Below are 14,591 nucleotides of genomic sequence, written 5' to 3'. Positions count from 1 at the left end.
CTTCAGCTGTCGCCATTAATTGCAAATAATTTTAATAGCTTTGCTATTTTATTATGGTTTTCCTCAGTGGTCGATTTTTCCGACTGTTGACTTTCTTTATAAGTACAAAAGTAGAATTTTTGTGAGGTAGATGAATAGGCAGGGTTTAAGACTGGTGCAGTAGATTCATTACATCATTAATTAAATGTTATCATAAATAATGATCTGAAGTCTTGAAATAATTTTGGTGGCAGATAACTCTTAAAGTTTCCTTCATTCAGTACTATAAATTTATTGAATTTATCACTTAAGTGATTCTTAAAAATTGCTTACAATTTAGATGTCTATTTTCGATATCTATTTGATTTTCTACATTTTTAAATTTTGTCCAAATAACATAATAATCATAATTAAAATCATACAACCTAAAAAAGTACTAGAATGTATTGACATTCTGACAGAGCTGATGCACAAGTCTAATGTCAATCCTGTGGAATTGAATGACTTGAGACTGGCCACACAGACCTGCCTTGCACAGAACTATTTCCAGTTCCAAGGCACTCTTTATAAACAATTAGATGGCTTAGCTATGGGTTCCCCTCTTAGTCCACTGTTGGCTGAAATATGTATGGACCATTTTGAACAAAATTTTCTAAAGACAGAACCTTTGAGTGCAAACATCAAATACTGGTTTAGATATGTAGATGATGTCTTGTGTATGTGGACTGGTACTACAAGACAACTCAACACGTTCTTGAAAAACCTAAACGGTCAACATAAAAATATCCAGGTCACTATGGAAATTGGCAACAAATCCATAAACTTCTTAGATCTCACCTTTGACATCAGTACACACACACATTGTTTCAAAATTTACAGGAAAACAACAACTACAGACACAGTAATACCTTCTCGCTCACAACACCCCATAGCTCACAAACATGCAGCTTTCCACTCAATGGTACACCGTCTCATATCCATCCCCATGTCCAGAGATGATTTTAAAGCAGAGTTAGATACAATAAAATTTATTGCCTCAGCCAATGGCTACAATTCAGTTCTTATTGACGACATCTTGCACAGGAAACAAAAACGGAAAATTATACCCCTCCTCTATGCCCCACCTGCTTCCCCATCCTCTGTCTGCAAGAAATGGTGTACTCTACCATTTCTAGGTCAGGTATCACAGACTATAGCCAAAGCACTGAAATCCTGCAAGTATGGCTGAACATGAATGCAGCTGGAGGTTGCAGAATTCAGACTCTGCATTTGCTGAGCATGTACTGAGTGAGGGTCACAACTACCAGCCAGTGTCCCATGTACTTCACTTAGCAAACAAAGGCCATAAACTCAACCTGCTGGAAGCCCTGGAAATTAACAAACATCTTGCTCACAGTCCAAATCTCATCCTAAATGACCAGACACAACTCAACACTTCCCCTCTCCTAAACTTCATATAATCATCTTTGTTGTTCATTACTTCCCACACTCTCTCTTCCTACATATTCCCATTTTCCTGTAGTCATTAAGTTGTTTTATTTGTTGCAGTTGTCTTTGTATTCCACATATGCTGTAGTTTCAATAGTTAAGGGTTTGCTTTTAACTTGTACTTGTATTACTGTCCATGTTTAACTCCCCTTGTAGTTGTCTCATGAAATACCATTCATATTTTACTTTGCTCATTTATTTAATGTAAACTGGTATACAGCCACTGCTTTGATTATAATGTTAATGTTAAAATGTGGTACCACCACACTCTCAAACTGTAGGTTTCCTCAAACACCTCAATTTTCCTGCATTTATTAATTTCTGTTTATCATATTGATATGGCTTAAGGTCCTCGTGTACTCTGTATTTACATTGACAACTGTCTCTTCTTTTTTAATTGGTTGTGTATCACGCTCCATGTTTCATACCTCTTGATGCAGCCTTGCCTAGTACTAATTTTATCTTATTTCAATAGTTTTGTTTATCAATAGAAACTGTTATGTAGGCATGCTATTCCTATTTTGTGCTAAAGGTTTTCCTGTCAACTCCATTGTTATTTATGTACTGTTCATTTTTTACTATTTCATTGCAAAGATGTTACTCACTGTATGTTTCTACTTCACTCTAGATGTGTTACTTCTCTTCCAATGTTGTCTGCTAACATTTAACTTCTTTGGTAATAATACTCAGTAAATGCCTGAAGATGGCCTTGTAAGCCAAAAACCGGTTAGCAATAAAAATAATATTGTAGAACAAAAGCAAACTGGTGCTTTTCATTTATTATGATTTAATTAATTCCATTATTTCACATTATTTACCTCTATCTACAAGGATTCTCTATAATTTGAAAGTGAAGAAACCCAAAGCTAGAACTAAAAATTTTGGTATTAGACGATACAGTAAATAAGAGAAATCAGAGTTAATTATTGCTGTTGGGTTATGGGAGTTTCATTTACATCCAGAATTATTTCAGAAGACCATAATGTGTACCTAATATAAAATATTTTTACAAATTTGATGAAAATGTTATCAAAAAAATTCGACCACCTAGAGAATAAGAAATGGTGAGACTTGATCAACTTTGTCCGTTCAGTAGCGAACTACCTGAGCAGGAAAAAGAGATTGAGCCATTTAAAAGCAGTTATTTGAGATTAATGAAAAAGATTGAGATTTAATAAAAAATTTCAAGCTTGCTCAGTTAATGATAAAATTGTTTTATACGATGCTAATATTGCTAAACAAGATACCGTTACTGAGGAAACAGATTATATAACAAAAGCACTTAATTCTATGGTTGAAGTAGCAAAAAAGGAACTAATTTTAGAAAAGGAGGTAGGTTGAATATAACATTCAAAAATCCAGAAGTGTTTTATACAATTTCTACAGGTTATAAAGCATCCAATAATACTACAGAAGCTGTTCAAGTTTCATGCAATAGAATCAGAGGTATATTAACATTTGATGAGACTACTGATATAGCACATACCTCATTTAATATTCAGGTGATGGTGATTCATAGAGGTAGTAAACATAAGAAAATAATAAATTTAGCTGAAGATAAAAGACTAATAAATGTATTACTAGAATTAAGAATAATTATAATTTGTGTTGTCCAAGAGCAAGATTAGTATCCTTAACATAACATATAAATAATATATTGCATAGAGAGATAACTATGAATGAGATTAAGAAAATTAGAGAAGGACATAAATAGAAATTACAAAAAGAGTTAACTGACATATGTAATCAGTTGGGTGAATACAATGTAAAAGATTTTACTCTAGACGATATTAAAAATGTTGAAGAATTGCTGGATATTCAAATATACGTTGTATGTGCTGAGAATTTAAATTCAGTAACCTATAGTGGTCATGAGAAATAACAAAGATACATATGTATATAAAGATCATAACCATTTTGATGTAATAACAGTATGAAGGCTTTCTTGGGCTTGGCATATTTCTGTAATAAATGTAAGAAGCCATACAACAAGTACAAACATATCTGCAAAATAGAGAGAAAAATCTGTATACTGTGCTATGGTCCATAACACAAAACTGTGGAAAACAAATATACCTTAAAAACTACAGCAGATACTGTTATAATGAAGGATGCTTAAGAAAATCACCAAGAACTTTGTCATGCAGCTTAAAATGTGAAGGATTTGTTTGAGATCTAAAGAACATAAATTTGGCTTTGAAATTTGCAGAAACTATAATCAAGGAGTAAAAAGTGAAACATTTTACATGTAATACAAATTGCAAAAAGGTGGTATTTATGAAGGAAAATTTGGTAAGGATTTTATAGTCCAAGGCTATTCTAATCCTAATAAAGATGGTTGTTTTATTAATGAAGAATTCAAAGATTTTTATGTTTACCAGTGTTGGGAATGTAGAAAAATAGATACTGGTAAACAGTTTGCATGTTGTGATGATGTTTTCCCTATGAAAGTAAATTGTACCTATAAACAAAGATACTTGCTATTTGGTTGTGAAGCACAACAAGAAACTGGTATACATATTCCGAATCTCATGATGGTTCACAATTTTAAAGGAGGTACTGTTTATATATTTAAGACAAATGATGAATTCTGTAGATGGGTGATATCTGAAAAAAGTATTATACATTCATAGCTCACTATGCTCAAAGATATGATTCACAATTCATTCTGAAGTACGGTGCTGGAATAAAATAAAACTATATACCATAAACAGAGGAACTAAGCTGATGTTGTTGAAGATCAAACAATTAGGATTAAAAATAGCAGTAATTTTGTACAAGGCCCACTTAGTAGTTATCCAAAAACACTTCATTTGAAAAAACTGAAGGAAAGGTATTTTACACATTTATTCAATACATAGCAAAATGGAAATTACATGAAACCAATGCCAGATGCTCGATTTTATTCCATTCACACTATGAAACCGAAAGATAGAGAAGCATTTCTCAAGTGGCATAACGCCACAGTTAAATAAAATTACATCTACATCTACATCTACATGGATACTCTGCAAATCACATTTAAGTGCCTGGCAGAGGGTTCATCAAACCACCTTCACAATTTTCTATTATTTCAATCTCGTATAGCGTGCAGAAAGAATGAACACTATATCTTTCCGTATGAGCTCTGATTTCCCTTATTTTATTGTGGTGATCGTTCCTCCCTATGTAGGTTGGAGTCAACAAAATATTTTTGCATTCAGAGGAGAAAGTTGGTGATTGGAATTTCGTGAGAAGATTCCATCAAAACGAAAAATTCCCTTTCTTTTAATGATGTCCAGCCCAAATCCTGTATCATTCCTGTGACACTCTCTCCCATAATTCGCGATGATACAAAATGTGCTAGCTTTCTTTGAACTTTCTCGATGTACTCCGTCAGTCCTATCTGGTAAGGATCCCACATCGTGCAGCAGTATTCTAAAAGAGGATGGACAAGCATAGTATACTTAATATGAAGAAAGAAATAATGAGTACCATAATTCTGATGTAGGTATATTAAGAAGCAGTTGTTTGGAATTATGAAAACAATTTCTAGAGATAGCTAATATTGATTCATTCTGTTATTTAACAGTTGCAGGTATTTGTATGGCTATTTACAGATCTAAATATTTACCTGAAATACAATCACTGTATTGAGTAAATAATAAAAAGAAAATTAATTAGAACTCCATAGGTCGGTTAAATTGTTTAAAAAATAATAATATCTCTCAAGCTCTTCATCATGGAGAAGTAAAAAATAGCTGGGGCAAAAATAGATAGATTTGATAAAGAAAGTAATACTGTTTACCAATACCATGGTTGTTTTTGGCATGGTTGTAAAAAATGTTTTAAAAGTGAGATGATTAACAATAAAAATAAAGAAACTATTGGTGACCTTTATCAAAAGACGTTAACAAGAAACGCAGAAATACGAAATGTGAGATATAATTTCGTGGAGATGTGAGAACATGATTGGATTAATTCTCCAGGGTATAAGTGGCATCAGAAGTTAAAAAACTTACATGAAATTGTTGAACCATTGAATCAAAGAGATGCTTTTTATGGTGGTCAAACAATTGGAATAAAATTAAGAGCTAAAGCACACAGTGTTAGCAAAAACTTAAGATTTGATGATTTGTGCAGCCTGTATCCAACTGTACAATATTATGATTACTATCCCAAACAAAAGTATACAGGCCATGAAACTTCCTGGAAGATTAAAACTGTATGCTGGACCGAGATTCGAACTCTGGCCTTTGCCTTTCATGGGCAAGTGCTCTACCATATGAGCTACCCAAGCATGACTCACACCCCGACCTCACAGCTTTACTTCTGCCAGGAGGTTGTCTCCTACCTTCCAAACTTTACAGAAGCTCTCCTGCAAACCTTCCAGAAGTAGCACTCCTGAAAGAAAGAATACTGCGGAGATGGCTTAGCCACAGCCTGGGGGATGTTTCCAGATTGAGATTTTCACTCTACAGCAGAGTGTGAGCTGATATGAAGCTCAGATGGTAGACTACTTGCCAACGAAAGGCAAAGGTCCCGAGTTCAAGTCTCAGTCTGGCACACAGTTTTAACCGGCAGGAAGTTTCATAACAGTGCACACTCCACTGCAGAGTGAAAATCTCATTCTGGATATATAGGCCATGATATTATTTAAAAAATTGGTGTGATTTAATGAAATGTTAAGTTTTGGCAGCTAGATGATTGCATCATCCTGTTTTACTGGTACAAATAACTGAAACACTGTTGTTTCCTTTGTGTGTCAAATGTTCTGAAGAAAAAAATAAGTAAATGCAATCAGAGTGATGAAAAAAGTAGTTTTATTGAAACTTGGGTAACTGCGGAAGTAAAGTTGGCTTTACAAATAGGATATAAAATTTTAGATGTCTATGAAGCATGGGATTTTAGAAATAAAAGCAACATGTTGTTTAAAAATTATCTGAAAGATTTTATGAAAACAAAATTAGAAACCAGTTTATATGATTTTGAAACTGATGGAGAGTATATCAAAAGAATGAAAGAGAAATTAGATATTGACTTAGGTCCTGCCAGGATAATGGAAAATCCAAGAAAATTAGCTGTTGCTAAGATATGTCTTAATTCATTATGGGGGAAATTAGGTAAAAGGCAAAAAAAAGTGTCAAAATAATGTGCAACAGATTTATAGCGATTTTATGAGATACTATTGGGTACTCGATTAGATAATACAGATATAGATTTTGATATGGCTCAGATGAAGTACAATTTCAAGGATTTTTATGTGGAAAATAATACAGCTACAAATATTTTTGTAGCAGCATTCACTTCGTCGAGTGCTAAGCTTAGATTGTATGATAGACTAGATAGACTGGAAAGAAATGTTATACAGTTTGATACTGATTCTGCAGTACATATTGATGATGGTAAAGTCAACTTAGGAAAAGGTTGTATTTTGGGTGAAGGGACAGATGAGCTAGGAGATAATAAATGGATAACAAATTGGGCTTCAACTAGCCTGAAAAGTTATTATTATGAGGAAAATGATAAAAGCAGTTTGATGACAGTAAAGGTCTTCAGTTTAAACTATAATAATATTCAAAAGCTGAATGGCGAATCTATAATAAGAATAACTGAGAGTGAAGTGAAGGAAAAGATATGATCAGAATACTGTCAAATCAGTTGAGATGTTGATACTAAAAATCTAGTCTTCAAACAGACTAAGAAAGAATTCTGATTTCAGTATGATAAAATAGTAGTTCTAGAAAATTATGATACTGTGCCTCATGTATATTAAAATTGTTTATCATTTAATAAATTTAACAAGATTAAAATAGTTTTTCTATATTTTCTAAAGTGAGAACAAAATTCATATCATATTTGTCATGCCAATGATATAAATTTATTAGTTGATTTTTATTGCATTCTCTATTTTCTACATCTCTAATATTAAAAATAATGAGTAGGCTTCAATATAATTTTTTATTATTTTGGTCAATTATTTATTGGTAAATTATAACTCTCTTTTTTTTACAGTCATAAAAAGAGAGAATCTGTGTTTTCTATTTCCTCTCACATTTCTACATCAATTTCATCATAACTCTTAAATCTCATTCTATATTATTCCTTAAGAATTTGCTTTAATACATCAATATTGTCCATATGGTCCTGACTTTAAAAAATGTTATATAATTAAAGATCGTTTAAAAATTATCTCTGCAAATATTGCATTCAAGTTGCTTCTCTCTTGGCTTATTATTTCTGTCAACAAAAATGTCAAATTTTAACACATCCCACATACTTATAGATATTAAAAATTTAATGGGGTTTTCAAAATAGCGATTTAAAATCGCTCTCTTCAAATATACATTCATTTTATATTTATTTTAAATGATTTAATTTCTTATATTGTATTTTTGGAGGTGGGTGGATTTGACCATTAAATGAGCATCCTTGTGAGCGGAAGGTCTGAAATAAATAATCAAATAATTTATTTTTGCTGGTGGGTGGGTTTGATCATTAAATAGTCTCATAGTGCGCTCATAGTACCCACTTACTACTTTGTCACTTTAGATGTCTATGAACACAGACATTGTCACAGATGGCGGAATTCGTACATACACAGGGTCATACGAAACGATACCGATGAGTTGCGACGAAAACATCCAACGACGCTACAGAGCGTCGGGCTTATAGGACTTGGCGCCTGCTGCTACACCATCTCTCCATCAGCAAACTTAACTGCATATGCTGACGGATCATAGGGACATTTCGCAGTAGATCTGTGTTCCGCTGTGGTTGATATAAACGTCTTGAGACATTCAGCTGCTCTATAAATATTTCATTCTAATTTATTGTTCTGTCTAAGTGGCACATTATTCCTTAGATTACCTCTTTCGATCTCTATGGCTCATCTTTTGATCAAGAACAAAGTAAAACTAAATATGTACCATATAACATTTTCCAATAAGTAGAAAACAATTGTACATAAACGTAAAATTTACCTAAGTAGTTGTGATGGCAACCCTTCTTGTCTACTCAGAACCTGCGACTGACTGCCACAGTCGCCAGTGAAGAAGGTAGAGCCAGCTGCTGCCTTGTCTCCTTTGGACGCGATAACCTTCTGCCTCGGTGTATGACTGTTTCCGACACGGGTTTCCAGGCCGCAGTTAATTTTTCTTCTAGAAATCTCGAAAATTTCCATTGTTTCTCGGTATACAAGATGCAAGAGAAAGATACCGACAGCATCGAAATTACAGGGGCCAATATCTACCTATCCAACAGATACCGCCACCTACTCCGATGAAGTTTGCGGTAATCAGCTGCGTACAATGAATAATGACAGAGTTTTCGAGAATTCGGTACTTTTGTTTTATTTTATGGAAAGGAAGTAGCAATGCAAAGAAAGGAGGAAGTAACTTAGGATTATTAACCGTGGCAAAGGTCAGAAAACAAGTGTCAAGGAGTGAACATTACTATTTATTCTATTGTTACAGGAAAGAAAATAAAATTACAAAAGGTGTTCAATATGCCTGTTTCCAGTATTTCACCACGCCTGGCATCTATGTACCATTGACTGGGGCTCTCGCTCAATGATACCAGGCACACTGCAAACATCTTCACATGCTACATGCATCTTTGCAACTAAATCTTTCGCAGACGTTACATACATCACATTTTTAAGACGACCTCACAAGAAAAAGTCCAGAGGGTTTGTGATTATGCGAGCGAGGCGGGCCACTTACAGGGCCACCTTGATCAATCCAACGATCTCCAAACAATGTCTGCTATGGGCTCTGACAGTTAAAATGAAGTTTGTGGGTGTAATAGCGTGTAGGAATCACCTCCTACAGTAATTCTCGCAGGACATCTCAAACGAACGTTGCGTAGCTGTAGCCTGTGAGCCGAGGAGAGAGCACGTAGCGGCCAGTCAAGTAATTGTGTATTGTGCGCCGTCATAATTTTATCCAAATTGGAATCCATTGAATGCCTGTGTGCCCAGCGATAGCTGACTACTTAAACTTAAAGAACTACAGGAGTCAGTGCCGAAAATCCATAATCTATTGCAGCAGATCTTGATTTCGAAAGTGAGATAGTCGTCATCTATGCTAAAATACAAAATCTGGTATGATGAAGAACGGGTACAAAATAAGTGTATAACATAGTTACAGAAACCCAAATAAGTGAGAACGTAGCAGTAACATACCATTACCAAAGAGTGATATGGGTACCAATATATCAGAGCGTAAACATACACTAGTGGCCTCTAAAATTGCTACACCAAGAAGAAATGCAGATGATAAACGGGTATTCATTGGACAAATACGTTATACTAGAACTGACATGTGATTACATTTTCACGCAATTTGGGTGCATAGATCCTGAGAAATCAGTACCCAGAACAACCACCTCTGGCCGTAATAACGGCCTTGATACGCCTTGCCATTGAGTCAAACAGAGCTTGGATGGCGTGTACAGGTACAGCTGCCTATGCAGCTTCAACACGATACCACAGTTCATCAAGAGTAGTGACTGGCGTATCGTGACGAGCCAGTTGCTAGGCCACCCCGGCCGGCGTTTATTCAATGGACTTACTTATTATGAACTCAGCAAAATTTGGAAAGGGTCGTTTCTGTAACTTGGTAAATACACAATAACACCAGAGTTCTGTTCCGGGCATGTAACATCTGTTGTTTCGTTTTAGGTTATATATTGTCATCCTGTGGCCCAGCGAATGTATGAGATCAGACAACTAAAGGGTATTAAAAACTTGATGTGGAGTGCATCCAGGGAGAGCCCTCTAAGGGGAAATGGTCATTATAGTTATTTAATAGGCTTGTTTAGTATGAATTTACCTATATGGATTCGTGTCTTTTCGGGACGGACCGACGATTTTCAGTAAAATAATACATATTTTGGTGAAGCTATGTGTTCCTCTTTCAACCCACCACCAGTTACACACAGCAGAAACCTGATCTCGCTATACGACTGAAGTAACACAGATCTGATATTTTCAACAATTATTAGATGTAATGGTTAAATGAAATTATAATTACTGCCTCAGATGCAAACGTGCTAGTGAAACAGTGATATTAGGTTGACCATCGTTTTATTTCCACAAAATTGTACTATAAATATCCGAAACATTTAGAACTAGCGGCGTCTCATACATGGTTGAGTGTACATTAGTAAGCAACCCACAGTTTGCTAATGATTTTATACTGTTGGCCTCTAGACAAACGTTTACAAATAATAAAAAGAATTTAATAGAGCAAGTTTGATAGAAGAATTGATTCTCAATTGTAATAAAATAAAAAAAACGTACAATCGAAAATAAATAGGTACAAATAAAGAATGAGGTCACACCATCAGCTGAATTATTTCTTATTTAAACCAGTTAAAAAGTACTGGTTGAACGGCAAAATAAAGCTAAAAATAGCTTAAAGAAAGTGTTAAAATTAAACAGCATTTTCAGTGTCGATTACATGTCGGTGAGGCATGAACGTTCAACAACAATGACGTTCAAAACCAAAGGTTGTCTAACGAGTAACAGTGAATAAATGTTGGATATTCCTTGGAAAGAAAAGAGAACAAATAAATGATTCAGATACTCGACTCAAGCGGATAATGTAATTACGACTGCCATGAAAAATAAACGTGTCATGTCGCCTAGCGAATCGCTTGTTGATGACTCAATGAAGTACTTTGTTTAATTCCATGAAATAAATTAAGACTGAGACGCCGGTATAATGGAAGGGCTGTGATATTACAAAAAAAACGCAGAAACAACGTGAGTGATGATATGTGAGAAATGTGCTGAAGACCGCAAAACACACAATATTCTTAACGAAGTTTCAAGGGAAAGACCTTTCGGATCTGTAACCACGTTCATCAAATGAAAACTAAATGTTGACATTTATGTGTATCACGCATACATTTTGTGCATCAGAATAACGACAGCTGCTTCTTGTTTTGTAAAAAAAAAAACTAATTATAGGCGACGGCAACAAATGAAAAGCTCATGAATGAGACAAAAACTGTATTTTGACAAAAACGCTATCTCAAGGGGAAGGTGTGAATTTTAATCGATTCTAACGAAATGCCACTTACTTTGAGGCTCTTTTCGTTATCGTTCTGTTATCCCAGTCTCGAACTAAGGAATTTGGTATTTATTTCTAGAATCGTCGGATGTTTAACAGTGATCTGCTTTATGTTTGCTACGGCTTCTGAAGAAGTTTGATTAATTGCATCTCAGACGTAAACTTAAATTCCCTGAATCTACGGAAAATGATTTCTTAACTATTGTTGCAGTCCCATGTAAATGACTGAAACATGACCAAATGATTTTCAGTACGATTTGGTAATTAAATGCTACTTGTTAGTATCATACGAGGCTATTGACAGTATCGCCTTACGTTTGTATTGGACCATTAACTCTTTCCATTTCATTTTTTTCCAGTCGTGTTCTATTTAGTTCGGGTGGGAAATAGGATTAACGAATATCTATATAAAACGAGAGAGAAGATGAAACATCCTTGAAGATTAAGTTAGGCCAACCGATATTCGATAAAATAGTCAGTTCCGTCTACGAAGTCTGAGCCACGTTCAGTAATACGGTAAGAAATGCCATCATTTCTTCTGATCAAACATCTTTCAGTAAGGAAGTCACTGGACGTATTTCGTCTGGTAAGTACACATTTCTTGTGTCCGTTAAAATAGTAGCAATGTTCGTGTACCACTGTTGGGCACAGACTGTGAGAAAGTGTTAATCCCTGTTATCGTAGGGAGTAGGCGAACTTGACAAGATCATCATAAACCTTCTACTTCCTTGAGATCGTCTGCATATTGACACTTTCTTCTTCGTTACTAACTTGAGAGTCGATGAGACCTCTGTCACTGCATAACGAAGGAAATTCTTCTGTCATTGTTTCTCTCGGCCTCGGGTCACACAAATAATATCATGACTGACTTCTTAGTAAGTTATGATCAGATGATCTGAATACGTCACACAGTAACCCGTCAAATGGATTGGTCAGGAGAGGCACTCGCAATGCGAACGTATCTGCACTGTTACGTTCGTCTGCAGCTCCTGGTCTAGCGGCTAGAGTTGCTCCCTCTGGATCACGGGGTACCGGGTTCGATTCCCGGCCGGGTTGGAGATTTTTTTTTCCCTGCCCGGGGATTGGGTGTTTGTGTTGTCCTCAGAATTTCATCATCATCATTATCATGATCATCATTCGTGACTGTGGTTAGACTGGATTTTGAAAAAAAGAAACTGGACTGTGTCAACATTGGGAATTTGTACGGGCGCTGATGATTGCGCAGTTGAGCGCCGCAAGCAAATCAAACTTTCACGTTCACACTGTGAACAACTGGCTACAGCCAACAATAGGACTTGTTTGATGAAAATGACCTTAAAATTCAACGTCTCGTATCGAGGCAAGCTCACGTTGTCATCTACATCTACATTTACATCTACATCCATACTCCGCAAGCCACCTGACGGTGTGTGGCGGAGGGTACCTTGAGTACCTCTATCGGTTCTCCCTTCTATTCCAGTCTCGTATTGTTCGTGGAAAGGATTGTCGGTATGCTTCTGTGTGGGCTCTAATCTCTCTGATTTTATACTGATGGTCTCTTCGCGAGATATACGTAGGAGGGAGCAATATACTGCTTGACTCCTCGGTGAAGATATGTTCTGGAAACTTTAACAAAAGCTTGTACCGAGCTAATGAGCGTCTCTCCTGCAGAGTCTTCCACTGCAGTTTATCTATCATCTCCGTAACGCTTTCGCGATTACTAAATGATCCTCTAACGAAGCGCGCTGCTCTCCGTCACCCAATAAGACGCCAACTCAGCCCTATAGAAACAATTGGTAGCTGCCAGATCTGAACTTCAAAGAATAAGAATGAATGGACTAGACTTACAAACGACACTTGCTCCATCAACTGCTGCTGGAAGGAACATTTTCAAGAACTTAAGAACTGGGAGACATACGTTGAGGAAAATAAATTCAATATAATTCCTCAAACGTCCACTCAGTATCAATTAGCCGATATTCTTTCTCTTCATGAAGTCAAAGAGACTACTCATCAGTCAAAGAACCGAAAATACATGGTATAGACAGGATCCCTGCAGAGTTCTATTACAAAGGAAGCCGTAAACTTACTTCTCATACAGTGATGAGCCACAACGCGTATAAAGAACGTATATAAGCGGAGCGGAGACGAACGGGAATCATTGTAGCCACGATACGGGCCGTTACTGGGAAGATGCACTCACATACTGTAAGTGAATTTGACAAGGGACAGATTGTTAATGCCTGAAGCGTGAGAAGGAGCATCTCGAAAACGCAAGGTTATACAGGTTCCTTGACCACGCAGAGTAACTGCGTTAGCCCGGTGATAATTCGTAGCTGATCTATCTTTCTTACTTCTCGTGCTGTTTGCAAGCTACATTAACGTGATATCGTACTCCTGCTTTATTCGAAGTAATTGTTAATTTTAAACAATTTTGAAACGGTCATAACGGAAAAATTTCTCGCCAAATGGAAAAACAGTTCCAGCTTAATTTAGACTGACTGAAAATGTGCAAGTAAATCTTTGGGGGTTGAATATTCAGCAGTCTAGCGACCAATATTAAAGGTTATTTTGCGGAAACGCGACTGAGCTTGTGTCAGGTAGCTTTAAAGTCGAAAAGGTGACAGTGATGTGCAATAAACGTTAACCAGTTTCTTAGAAAGAAAACTTAATTTTAAACTTCACTGTTTGCTAAATTGACATTTTGCTTCCGTAGGTCAGAGGCTGTTGTATTTAATGGCAGTTAAGTGGTGTTTATCTCTGGGACACTGGACAGTTTTATGTGAAGAAGTTTATTGCTGTAAAAAGACTGTGGTATCGTTTGCATAGTAAATGAAACAGGTTAAAGGTATCATATGATTTAGAGTCTGTCTGCAGAATTCTGAATGCGGGAAATGAATTCAGTTTCAGTACCAGATAACTCTATTATGTTAAAAAGTTGTCGAAATCCAGTATCCTCGTTCTCCGTTGATTCAAGTGGCTACATCAACCAGCAGCGATCTCTTCTCAACTAACTTTTGTTGTATTATTGATTGACGTTTAACTGGTGCAGTGAATGTTTTAAATAGACTGTTTAGTTCATTGTTT

This window comes from Schistocerca cancellata, chromosome 1 (genome assembly GCF_023864275.1).
Source record: "Schistocerca cancellata isolate TAMUIC-IGC-003103 chromosome 1, iqSchCanc2.1, whole genome shotgun sequence".
Classification (NCBI taxonomy): Eukaryota; Metazoa; Arthropoda; class Insecta; order Orthoptera; family Acrididae; genus Schistocerca; species Schistocerca cancellata.
Note: the sequence above shows the minus strand (reverse complement) of the source record.